General features: G+C 35.2%; 1 protein-coding gene across 1 annotated transcript in view; it reads right to left on the bottom strand.

Moving 5' to 3' along the window:
• The window catches only part of LOC111502320 (scavenger receptor class B member 1), a 277,624-nt gene that overhangs the window by 184,433 nt on the left and 80,136 nt on the right, over positions 1-13,055 (bottom strand). The window lies entirely within an intron of this gene.

Raw genomic sequence — 13,055 nt, 5'->3', positions numbered from 1 at the left:
TTGCCTTTGGAACAGTAGGACAACACAGAGCCATTATCAAGTAAAATAATGGCTTCCAAGAGATAAATATATTACAGGTCAAGCTAACGGGAAGAATATATAGTATTTCCAATACCAGTTGGAACAGCACAGAGAAGGAATTCCCACCTCGACATAGGCGTCGGCATTTTTCAGTGCTAGTTTTTCAGTTACTTATTCTTACAATCATGGCAATTGATCACCCACGAGAAAGTTATCTCAACTGAATTTTTCCACCATGGGTATTTATGAAAAACTTCAAAATTTAAGGTAGTTTATTTCCGAGTCGAACTCTAAAATACAATGAAAACACAAATAATCACACCGAATTCTCGTCAAATATATATTTACAAAATAATAGAGGCCAACAAAATTGCTTGAAAAATCAAAATTCTTCTTCGCTATATTTGGATAAGGTGGAATCATCATCGGGTTGAATAACGATCGAATTTATGTAACTTTGCACATAATGTTTGTTCTATTCTTTTATAACGTGGGCCACACAGTTCTTCCACATATCACTATTACCTACTTCATTCACCACTCGCCTTACATTGTCAAGCACTTCAGCATTCAAAGTCGGTGACTGATTACATTTCCGCAAGCTGTCTTTCATTGTGGCCCAAACCATTTCAATTGGATTGAACACACAATAGTATGGAGGCAAACGTAGGAGAATATGAACACGTGTTTCACTCATCGAATCAATAATATACTCTTTTTTGAAACTACGTTGTTTTACGATCGCCAGTCATACCTTTTTCCCTGGAATCTTTTCGGGTATTTCCATGTCATGATTTCGCATGAAATCAACAATATCTGCTTTTTTGTGTTATTGTTTGGTATTGTTGTCAATAAACGAGAATGATACGAAGCGTTATCCATAACAATAACCGAGTTTGGAGGAATATTTGGGAGAAGCTGCTCACTGAACCAGGTTTCGAATAAAGCCGCAGTCATATCTTCGTGGTAATCAGCAGACGAATCTTTCATATTTTTGGCCGACAGAAGCAAAGCGTTAGGTACGAAACCACTTTCATTCCCGGCATGCAAAATTATAATACGTTTTCCCCTTGAAGAAGGTGTGTTCAAAGCACAATACTTGGTTTCGTTTACCCAGCAATATTTGACAACATCATGTGTGTCAAACCAAGTTTCGTCAAAGTAGATTATATGTCTGCTGGATTCTCGGTAGCTTTTCATTCGCCTCAAATATTCTTGTCAGAGTTGAACAATGCGTGTCGATTTCATTATGACCATCCGATTGTTCAATTTTTCATATTCGAAACCACAAGATAATAAGACACCTCATAGAGTTTCTAAAGATTTGTAATTGTAATTGGGATAGTCAAGTAATTTACACCAAATCATTTCCAAGGTTGGTACTTAATTTTTTGGTATATACCATAAATTGTTCGCCGAATCACATATTTTGTAGCACCATCAACGTTTGCGAATTTTTTATTCCTTTGTTTTCGTTTCATTGCATAGTCAATGACATCCCCTATTTTAATGACTCGAAGAACTGTCGAACGAGATAGTTTTGTTAACTCGCATATTCTATTCACAAAAGCATTCTGTGAAGTGTGACAATTTTTCTTCTTCAAGCATTTTCAAATTCCGGATCCCTGTCGATTGACAGAGATTCCTCACACGCAATGTTATCATTTGTTTCAAATGGTCTCCAGAAAGCCATATTGATGAAAGTACCCAAAAACACTAAGATTCTCACAAAAATCGGTTCAAAATATAAGATTGGAGCCTTTGGTGTAAAAGTTGAAAACTTTTTCTAGAGATCAAGTACCCTAACACCAAACTGATATTTTTGCACTCGACGCGCGTTTCGCTAACAAGGTTAGCATCTTCAGGAGAAGAAAATTGATACTGAATCTGAAGACAGGGGTTAGCTGTTTATATAATTGGAGTTTTTTGGTCCGATGTGGACTTTGTTTGTTAAATGATGATTATCCTAATTGATTTTTCGCTAATTAACTAGTGGAACCACTACCTGCAAATTAATTTGTCCGCTTTTTAATCTATTGTTGTCGCAGTCAGGATGCTTTAAACTCGCATGTATAGCCATTATAGCATTAGTCATATTTTTTTTCTTATTTGTTTGCTAGTGATATTATTCCAAAGGAATTAAAATTGGAACATCTTGAATCATCAAGAGTTGCTGAAAAATCAATAGTACGAAATAATGTTGCAATAATCGTAGAAACTGCCGTGATATTCCAGCAACATGATTGTGCCAAGACATACTGGTATCCAACAAATTATTGGACACAGCTAGCAAGACTGTGTGGTTGCGTGTGCCATGACTTTATCTCAGGTTCAGCAATATTTATCTCTCAGAGAAAATTGATCCGTGAATGTTTCAGTATTGAATTACATTTTACTGCTGTCACCATTATCCAATTTTTTTTGGAAGAAAAGTAAAATTTCTTGTTATCGGTAGAAGCTGATAAAAAACACATTAAAAACCTATTTCATTCAAAGAAACTTTAAAGATTAGATAAGATTAGACTTTTCTCATTTTCATTATTGTATAAAGCACATTCGACTCAAGGAGGACTGTTGTATTTATTCCGCAATGTAGTTTCATTGAATGTTAATTTTAAAATGCTATTTCGAGCGGTCCTGCACTGATGAGAGGTAATACCTCGAAACTTGATAATTTCAGCATGGTCCTGCTGCTAGTGAACGGGAAACATCTGCCAGACTAACCATAAACTTGCATAAATGTATATCGGTTGTAATTCAATATCCAGCGTGTTATTAGCAGGGAAGTAGTTGTTTTCTGGCGGGGATTTACCAGAAACTACGATGTAGATAGTTGGGAGAGATTAATATTTCGAAATATTTATTTTCTAGTATTTATGTATGTATCTCTTTTCAATAAAGTCTTTAGACATGGTCCTTTCAATTTTGGCACTGTCCATACGAAATTCTGATCAATTCTTTTGTATAATGTATTATATTTTAACAAATTGTGCCGTTCGTTTATCTGCATACAACATGTGGTATATTCATAGGAATTGGTAATAAAAGTTGAAATCTTTGTTTCTGCAAATGTTTTTTTCAATTATTCAGTAGGTACTAAATATAGAGAATATATTAGAATACCTCATGACGAAATATTCGTCCCAAGGTTATTATAAAATTATCTTGGTTTATACTGAATAACACGGAACCTAACCGAATGTTTTCTTCGTGAATTGAATTCGAAGTTCACGAATTCCCAGTGATTTGAAAATGTTGCCAGTTAGTCGAGCGATTTATCAGAAAATGGAAATTACAAATCTGAGTAGATGTTCATATTCCTGTGCGCGATTATCTAAAAACCAGATAAAAGGTTGCACCGGTTGTATTTGCAAAATAACACCCATATGATGTATTTCAAAACATGATTTCATAAAATCCGCTTTCAAATTAATATCTATGAGTTGCACAATCGTTGGAATGATGGCTTTTTCTCAAAATTTCTAATAAAATCACAACTACGTGCTCTCTATTTGAAGCTAGGCACATTAAAGACTTTTTCAAAATTCCATTATTGACATATAGAATCGGTTTTAGTTTAGAACCCAGGCAATGTGAATACCTATTCCGTCAGTTTCTTCAAACATATACACGGAGGGTACCGATTCTGAGTATTGACATTAAAAAGAGCACATTGTCGCATACGCGACATTATTATCTGGAGTTAATACTGTTGCTGAAAGTATGAAACCAAATGACTCAATGGTATTACCTCTGAAGCTTTGTTGGATCAATTCGAGTACAATCAATTCTGTCTATACTTCACCTCATTCAACCTTCCTCTTGAGTTTTGGAAGATTCAACAGATTACCCAAGCAAACCTATAATGCTTGAATTTGGTAGTAATATTAGAAAGAGGTATGTATAGAGGAATGTCTTTTTTAATAATAAATTGCAGTTGTACAGATTGAGGATTGTAGAATAAATTGAATATTTGAAATGATTCTTTATAGGTATACAGTTTACTAAATTTTTTTATTTTCATCACTTTATATTATTAAATAATGCATGAAATCATAGTTTAGATAAATACTTTGTGATCTTATTTTAGATACAGAACTTCTTTCCGAACATGATTTTTCTTGTACATTTTATTCCATGTGCAGAATTTTTCATTAATTGAAACGTTAACGGGTTCATATACACTTCCATAAGTAAATTAATAATTATAGGCTTCGTAAATTTTACGTTTTGCCAATGTTGATTATTTCTATTGTTCCGATTGGTCAATCGAACAAGAAGCAAGAATAGGCCGGTGACATCACGGGCCTATTCCAGCACATTCGATTTTTATTACTTATTTACGGGAGAACTACGGTACATAGAGAGCTGAAACAAAGTGCACTGTTTTTCAATTTGAAATTTCTATCGAGTGAACTATAAACCAACAATCATGAAACAAGTTCATCGGTATTATGAAATAAGGTTTCACAATGGTGAGTGGTCGAACTCCTGTTGGTCCTTCAGCAGGGAACCCGAACGTTTTTACCCTCATTTATTTCCAGAGATTCCAGCAGATACGATTTCTGACCTTTAGCTTCTATATAGGAACTACTACTTAAGGAACCAAACCACGGCACATGATTCAATTTTAGTTTCATTCGATGTAAAGAGTATGTTCTCCAAAATACCGTACAACGAATGTAATCCCTTAATTTTAGATATATTAGATCAATCCAAAGTAGACCACATCACTTAGTTTGAAATTTCAATAGCTTTCAATGTGTGACTGAATCAGTTCAACAACAAATTTTATAAACAGGATTTACCAATGGGCTCACCCTTTAGTCCACTTTCAGTAGACATATTCATGAACAGCTTGGAGACCACTATAGTAAATTCCGACCTGGGTAAAAAACATATTCATTTTTGGTACAGTATGTAGATTATATTCTCGCCTGTTTCAGAGGTACTACACAACAGCCGAACCGATTTATGACATTCATGAATAATCTCAATAGCAACATTCAGTCCACACTCGAAACAGAGATAGATACATTTCTTAGACCTGACCATTACATACAATCAGAATGAATTTGAGTTCAATGTTTTCAAAAAATCTAGCAATATAGACATTACCATCCCGAGTGATTCTTTCCATCCGGACAGTCATAAATTAGCAGCTTACAATTCAATGTTGCACAGAGCATTCTCACTGCCTTTGTCTGCTAACAATCTAGCTAGGGAAATTGAAATAATTACACAGATAGGCCATAATAATGGTTTCAACGCAGATACAATCCAGAAGTTAGTCAGAAAACAAAACCGTAAATTCACTTACAGATTAATATATCCCCAGATCAAACAATTAGAAATCAGTAAATGGGTAACTCTAACATATTTTGGTAAAAGAATAGAGATAATCGCGGGTTTCTTCAGAAAAAACAATGTGGAAGTGGAATTCAGACCATATGCCAGGTTATCTGATTTCTTTTTCAATGCCAAAGATAAAAGTGGACAAGTCGGAGAAATCTGGAGTTTATAAGCTTAAGTATCCGGAGTGTAATAGTGTTTATGTTGGACGATGTATTCGAAATTTCTCAAAACGGTATACTGAACATGAAAGGTCATTCAGATTAGGTAAAAATGGTTCGACGTTTTCAAACCATTCCTTTACGGAAATTTTGCACAATGCATGGAAGGGTTGCAAACTCAATCATTTGGAATCCTTGGAAAATCATAAGCTCAAACATTGCGGGTGCAACCTGTTGAATGATCAAATCGATCTAGTTTACTTACCGGTTTTCAAATTAGTATATCCACATTGTCACAAATGAACAAAGTTTCAATTCTCTTCTCTTCTTTATTATATTAGTTTGAAAATATCCGTATAGGATGAAACGTTACTTACAAATTAAAGTGGTAAAAAAAGAGAAAGTTCCATTTCTCATTTTTCATTATAATCTCCTACCACGTAGTAACGGTTATAGCCATCAATTCATTGGAAATATTTGGGAAAATTGCTCAATTATTATCATGAATAGTGTTATTAATTCTCATCAAGTAACGGGTCAGTCCATTCATAACTACTTTAATCACTTGAAAAACACGTCTATGACTAAACAAAAGAAGAAGAGTACTTGTTTACATAAATTTGTATATCTAAAAATAAACAAAATGGACCTTGAAAACGTGTCAATATTTTGATAAAGATTTATTTGTAGTACTACTACAGTTGACTGCTCAGAAGAATCCCAGATCTGTGAAAATAGAAATTTTGAATAATTGTTATGTTACAATCTAGAATTCAGAATCGGCAAATGAGGGTTTCTACGTATTCAGATTGTCTCGTAAACAATAATAAATGAGAAATGAAATCTTGCAACACAACTGGTTCGAAAGTTTTTTTTATCAAATTCGAATGAAGAAGGTTGGCCTATGTTTATCAAGTTGTTGTAAATATGAGATGAGCCTTCTATTTGTATCTGTAGATTAGGAATGGTGAGTGTAGGCCCACAGCACTTGGGCCACATGTGACCCATTCTACATCCTCCCGAGGAGTGGTCCTCCTAAGTCATCGTCCATCCTGTCCTTTCCAGGAATGTGGACAGGTCACTGGGAGACATCTCCTTTATATCGGCAGGTATAGGCCAAGACTCGCCGAACACACACTCTTTTATTGACGATAATTCCGGACACTCACACAGGACATGCCTGACAGTTTCATCTTCCTGTTCACACATCCTGCATTGAGGTGTGTCCACAAACCCCATATTATGGAGATGTTTCCTTAGTTGACAGTGGCCAGTCAGAAATCCTACTGTTAAGAGTAGATTTCTCCTGGTCATCGACAGATATTTCATCGGCGCCAGCTTCCCAGGGTCGCTCAGGGTAATCCTGGCAAGATTGCATCCTTTGATTTCATCCCATCTCTTTAGGAATTGAGCAAGGGTGTAACGTTTGGCTAGTTCCGCAATTGTCGAAGTCATCAGGCCGTGGGTGCCACTGGGTCCTAAAATTCTTAGCCCTGCCGCTTCCTTGGCTGAAGAGTCGACAATGCGATTATCTTTACTCCTATCGTGCCCTTTAATCCACCACAGGATATCTACCGAGGTTTTGGCTAAACGTTGGTGGCACTCTAGTACTAGCCCTGAGGGAACACGTTCTCTGTTCAAGGCTAATAGGGCTTGAATGCTAACAGTGCAGATTGTTATGTTGTTGCCAGAAATTCCTTTCCTTGTTATTTCTTTTGTGGCGATTGAGATACCAGCCATTTGTTTGAAGGTGATTGACAATGTTTCGTGATGAATTTCACTAGTTCGGACTTCCATTGTCTATTATATAAAATGATTTGAAATCCCTGAAACAAGAAAAAAGAATAATTAAAAAAAGAATAGTTGAAAATAACAATTATATTAAGCAACAATAAACCTAAAATGAAATGATAGTGAAATAACCTACAAGTAAAAATATAATAATTGAATAAATAAAAATTAAAGGAATGAACAAAGAAAATAATAAAAAAATAAAAAGTGTAGAGATTTCAAGTCACGTTAGTTCACGACGTTTCGATTGTTGGTATCTACAATCGTCTTCGGGTGAATTTTTATTTATTCAATTATTATATTTTTATTTGTAGGTTATTTCACTATCATTTCATTTCAGGTTTATTGTTGCTTAATATAATTGTTATTTTCAACTATTCTTTTTTTAATTATTTTTTTTTGTTTCAGGGATTTCAAATCATTTTATATGGTAGACAATGGAAGCCCGAACTAGTGAAATTCACCAGCCAGTTCTGTTTGAACCACGCTGGTATTTTTTCTCATTTCTCACTTAATCCTTAGGCTTAGTGATCTGGAGTACACTCCACATCCTGAGCCTTCTTTGGTTTTTTATCCGTCTGTATACCGGGTGTCCCAGAGCTTTTAGGCCAGCAGATATCTCAGTCACCTGCAGAAAAAAATTGAAAAAAATATGTATATCATAGAAAACCACCAGCACTTTCATGTAGCAGAGCAAAATCCACCCCCTCGCGAGCAATCCCTGAGAAACCACCCCTAACTTTTGTTTTTCAAATGGCAACCCCATGTTGTTTGTCGTTCAACTGACAGCTCTTGTTATTTCTCAACCAACGATATATCATAATTGTTCGAGAAAATTGAATACGTTAGTGGGTACTATTAACTGGACTGATCGAATTGTTCTGCATTGTAGACACCAGATAAAGTGGACGCTACGCAGAAAAAGAGGCGATAAAATGTTAGAACTTTTTGTGCTTCCTTTCAGTCCTCTGATATCTGGATGACACATTGCCATCAGTCGTGATATTGTTGTTGTATATCAAAATGCCTTTTACCTTCACTCCCAACGAATACGTTGATATGCTTTTAATTTTTGGTGAATGCCGAAAGAATAAACGTGCTGCGGAGAGGCTGTATGGGCAGCGCTTTCCTGATCGTCGACAACCAGGTCGTAATACGTTTTCGTATGTAGAAAATACCATGCGAACGGGATCATTTCCAGGAAAAACAGATCAAGTACATCCTACTCCCGTGCGAACTGAGGAAAATTGCATAAATGTGTTGGCCTACGCCGAAGCACATCCTCATATTTCGGTTCGTGCATTGGCGGTAGAGATTGGGATCAGTAAGTCATCTGTGCAAAGAATTTTCAAACAGTACAAGTATCATCCCTTCAAAATTCATTTACACCAAGGACTCAGACCTACCGATTTCGAAAGACGAACGGCATTCATTGCTCACATTCAAGTTTTAGTCCATGACAATCCAAACATCCTCAATCAAATCTTGTGGAGTGACGAATCCCGCTTCCATAATAATGGTACTGTTAATCGACATAACATGCACTATTGGTCACAGGACAACCCTCACTGGATTAGAGAAACCAATTTCCAAACAATGTGGGGTGTGAACGTGTGGTGTGGTTTACATAATGGACGACTCATCGGGCCCCATTTTTTCCAAGACACTTTGACGGGCCACCGATATTTACATTTCTTGGAAAATTGTTTACCTGCCCTCCTGGAAGATATTCCACTTGAAGAACGACAACAAACGAGGTGGCAACAAGATGGTGCTCCTGCACATAACCATAATGTGGTTACTACTTTCCTCAATGATACTTTTCGAGACTGTTGGATTGGAAATAGTGGACCTGTGCGATGGCCTGCACGTTCTCCAGATCTCACGCCACTGGACTTTTTCCTGTGGAGATATCTGAAACGAGTTGCCTTCGAAACACAACCAATGAATATTGACGATTTAACCCAAAAAATTTTAGAGGCTTGTCATACCGTTACTCCGGAAATGATTAGGGCTTCCTGTACTCGCGCGCTGATTCGGCGACTTGAAGCATATGTGGCAAGTGCTGGCCAACATTTTGAACATTTTCTGTAGTATCATGTATCAAAATACAGATGACCTTAAACATCAATATTTCATTTGTGTTTTTATTTTCTATGATTCTGCATGTCATTCTACCTACCATGATACATCATTGACCGAGAAATGAAAAGATTGTAAGTTGAACCAAAACAAACATGGGCGTGCCATTTGAAAAACAAAAGTTATGGGTGGTTTCTTGGGGGTTGTTTACCAGGGGGTGGATTTTGCTATGCTGCATGAAAGTGCTTGTGTTCTCCTATGATACATATTTTTGTTTTAATTTTTGTTCTGCAGGTAACTGAGATATCTGCTGGCCTAAAAGCTCTGGGACACCCGGTATATGCGTATTGCATTTGTAGCATCTGACTCAGTGTTCTGTTTTACTGGTATTTTGTAAGGTTTATTAAACACAAACCAGGGTTCAATTGCATCACTGGTTGCCTGCAGCAGAGATTGCGCAGCGAGCGCTTCTCGCCATAGACTCAGCCTAAATTGACCCATTCCTACTTCGAGGTTTACACCAGCCGTGCGAAATCGTAACATGACCATTAACACAACCTCCTTAAAGTAGAGGTCCAGATGGGTCAGACCAGTAATTATTTCCATTGCCGCGGTTGGTGTTGCTCTCATGGCTCCTGTGATGTTTAAATAAGCCAGTCGCTGTATTTGATATAATTTTTGGATGGCCGTTGCCTGTAGTACTTTCGTTCCCCATGTAATGGCTCTGTACGTTACCATGTCTTATTATTGCAGTGTAAATCCAGGTGACCACACGGAGTGAAAGACCCCATGCGCGTCCCACTGTCTTCCGACATTGCTCATAAGCCACTATTTTTGCTCTACTCTGTAGGTGAGAGACCCATGTTAGCTTCCTGTCGAGGATAGTACCAAGGTATTTCACCTCATCAGAGAAGTTTATTTTGTTTTTGGAAATTTCGGGAGGTTTTAAGCCTCGAATGTTTCTTCAATTATTAACAGAAGTATTTTTTTTTTATATAACGGTTTTTCGCGAATAACTCAGAAAGTAAGTATTTTATCGAAAAAATTATTCCAAGCAAAAATGTTGTCGATAGAGTCAAAAGTATAAAGTTTCAATGTGAACGTTTTTATTATTGATTTCTTGTATATATGTGCGAGTCCTTGGCATCAAAACTGAGCGAGTTTGACAAAAATAATGTTGGTAGGCACCTGTTATTTTCGGTGACAAAAATATGAAAATTACCCCCTAAATATCACCTCAGTTGAAAATAATAATGTACTTGTAATATGCTATTGAAGTTTAACCGATTTAATGTGTATGATTCCGAAACAATTGCGCTCAAAGTGTAAAGACTATTTTTGTTTTTTTACAAAAAATTTAATTTTTTCCAATCCAACAATACTACCTATATTGAAGTATTGACGAATATGCCCTATTTTGCATGTCATCAATAGTTTTGGGTTATTTGGAAGAAAAGTAATTTTTTTGTAAAATTATAAAAATGCTTTTGTAACTTTCATTACTTATTGAAGATTTTTTTATGAAATGAATTAAATGAAATGGATAAAAAATACATGATTATTGATTTTGGTTTGAAGCTTTTGATGAGATAATGAATATTTCTGAAAGTTTGAAGTTTCAAAATAGACAAAATATACGTATAATTACGAAAATCGCTTGCGAGTGGAGAAGCATACGTCCTCTTTTATGAAAAAGATGGAACAAAATCGCACCTTTGAGATAACTAAGAGAAAGTTTCTTTGTGCTTTCTGCAATTATTATTAATTTTTCATTAAGTTCAAATAAAATAATAATTTATTGTTGAAGAATGGAGAAAAATATATATGAATTATTAATTAACAATTATGGTAAAACGCCGAACATCAAGTGATCAAAGTTCTTTATGCAAAGTACAATCTCTGCTATAAATTCTGAAATATATTAGGAATATCTTATAAAAACAAACAAGAAGACTGCTTCCGGAAATCACATCACATTAGTGAAATTGGTGAACAAAAAAATTTGAAGCACACGGGTTCTTTTGTGGAGATGTAAAAGCACTGAAGGAAAATCATCATGGCTTCTTGAGAGTAGCTAGGTGGAAGTTTATTTCATGTTGTCATCAGATAACTGTGGTAAATTGATAGATATAGCCGTTACTACGTGGTAGGAAATCATCATATAAAATGAGAATCAAAACTTTCTTTGTTATATGTTATGTTATATGTTATGTTATACCATTTGCATACAAGTATATAAATGACTTATAAGTGAAACATAAGAAATAAAACATTTCTATGTTTTATTATACCACTTGTATTTTTCGTGATGATCTCCTACCACGTATAGGAGATCATCATCATCGATTCATTGGCTCATAAGTCGTTGGACAAAATATTAAAAGAACTCATTCCACGGTGAGATCTTTCTCAAAAAAGGAGGTTTACTCGTAGTTCTGGTGTACCCGTATATTGAAGGAATTAACAGCATACATCACCCTCGGAGATATTAATAATAATAATAATATTATATTTTCCATTTGACAATCGAAAATCGTATTGGTTTCGTCAATACAAGTTAGTGAAATAAAATAAAATTGAACACACAAATATTTAAGGGTAAACAATTACATCAGAAAAACAAAAAAAAGGAATTAGTAGATAACATGTTAAGTTTGTAAATATTCCTTTACAGAATAGAAACATTTTGTCACTAGGAAGTTCTCCGATTTGTCTTTGAAACAAAGTGTTTCACACTTTTTTATTTCGTTGGGTAATGAATTGTAAATCCGGGGAGCCATTGCTCTAGTAAAATTATAATGAATTTTTGTACAACTGAATCTATTCGTATCTGGAGTTGTTCGCTGTGAAGTTACCATGATTTTTTTTACTTGTATGCAGAATTCCAAAATAATAGTGATGAAAGCGTAAGGATTTTCAGATTCTTGAAGTATAGGATGAGCGATTTGAAACTCCAACTTGAAACTTGACAGTCGAATACCTCTTCTGAATGTGTTTATAGAAATATTTCCAAATTCTTGTGCTTTTGTGAACTATGAAAAGTATGTTGTCCATGATATTTGGGTCTGCAATTAGTTAAAATAGAGAAACTGTTTCATTCGGATAAAACAGGTAGACCAACCAATGCTTGGTGGCAGAGCTTGAAACGTGTAAGAATAATTATGTAACTTTCTGGTTCAAAATAATGTTTCATCATCTTTCAGTAATGTGATTGTATCAAGACATTGCTCTCTGATTTGACACCTAAGAATCAGTCTATGCAGCCAATAAAACGGTATATGCTAATAGATTATTATGACAGGTTTTGCAGCATTGCCTTTTTCAGGAAAAGCATTGGCTATCATGGTATTGAATTCCGATTGTGGTCAAATTTATTTCCACTCTTTTGAAATATTCAAAATGTCTTACTGTCGCCAAAAGAAGTTCGGGATAATACATTGAACGATGAGATGAATATGTTGTCTTCAGTAAAACAAAATATTTGGTTGAATAAATCAGAGTGCTAATTGATCAAGACTATAACCCTTCATTCTTTCATTAATAAGTACCTTAATACGTCTGTTGTTACCTTTGAGTTCATTTGTGAAATTAACGCTTTTCTGATTTACACGTATTTATATATTTGATAATGTCACAATACAATATTCA

This window comes from Leptinotarsa decemlineata, unplaced genomic scaffold, assembly GCF_025532065.1.
Source record: "Leptinotarsa decemlineata unplaced genomic scaffold, Ldec_3_MD MMD2_tig00026340_RagTag_RagTag, whole genome shotgun sequence".
Lineage (NCBI taxonomy): Eukaryota > Metazoa > Arthropoda > Insecta > Coleoptera > Chrysomelidae > Leptinotarsa > Leptinotarsa decemlineata.
The sequence above is the reverse complement of the archived record's forward strand: the minus strand, read 5'-3'. Positions and strand labels throughout refer to the sequence as shown.